Source organism: Leishmania donovani, chromosome 36 (genome assembly GCF_000227135.1).
Source record: "Leishmania donovani BPK282A1 complete genome, chromosome 36".
Taxonomy (NCBI): Eukaryota; Euglenozoa; class Kinetoplastea; order Trypanosomatida; family Trypanosomatidae; genus Leishmania; species Leishmania donovani.
Genome location: NC_018263.1, coordinates 1,043,847 through 1,044,872, shown reverse-complemented (window position 1 = coordinate 1,044,872; position 1,026 = coordinate 1,043,847).

Here is a 1,026-nt window from a genome sequence, read left to right as displayed (position 1 = left end):
ACACCTTATGGTGAAATGCTTGGCTACGGGGTGGGGTGGCGTTCAGCACCCGGCGCCGCTGTTTCTCCGCTGGGTTTGAATATCTGCGGGTGAAGAGGAGGGGCTGAGAGATTGCTCAGACGCTGCTGACTTTTTACAGACTGGCAAGTGGCAACCGTCGGTGAAGGGGCCATACCTTTCCCGCCGCGCAGTACAGGACCGCGAAAGGAAGTCGTATGATCCAACAACCCCCCACCCCCTCGAACCCGCATGACCTCTTGCGACTGTATTCTTTACTCGCACAACGTTGCAGCTACAAATCACACCTCTTGCTCAGGTACTGTTCCCCCTCCTCTCCCCTCTTTCTCCACGCGACACGCCGGTCAAACGCAAACAAACCCACACCCCCTCACCTTGTGTGTTCATCAAGTTTTACGCCTCCCTCACCTTGCCACGCGATGTGCCGTGGGGCGGAAAATGCACAGAGGGCACAGTCGTGAAGGATGCTGTTCTTGCCAGTTTCTCCGTTCGTACGATTTTATTTCCTTCCATCCGGGTGTGGGCAGAGTATTCCCACTTGGCACGGGGCTTTTCTCTGACGTTTTCCTCTGTCGTTTCCATCTCCCCCACGAGTACCTTTGCCGCTGGGTGCTGCGAGCGTCAGGTAAGTTCGCTCTTGCCGCTTTTTGAGGGGCGCTCTTTTGCTTTTCAGTTTTTTTTTGTCTTCGAGTCAAGGCGCGCGCAGCGCATACACGGGGGCCGTCTTCTTTTGTTGCCTCATGGAACCCCGCACCCTGCGTGGCGCGCGAAGATACATACAGGTATGTATATATACGCTTGCGGTCTTCTGTGGTCGTACGTGTGGTTCTCAACGTTTTTCCGCCTTTCTGCGGTTCTCTCCTTTTTTTTCGCTGTTTGGTGGAGCATGTAATCTTCTTCCACCCCCTTGCTGAAGACACCTCTAAATCCGTGTTCCTTCCGATTTGAGTAGTCGACCCTTTTCCGATGCCAGAGGTGTTCAGGCTTTATCGCGTTGCCAGGGCAAGG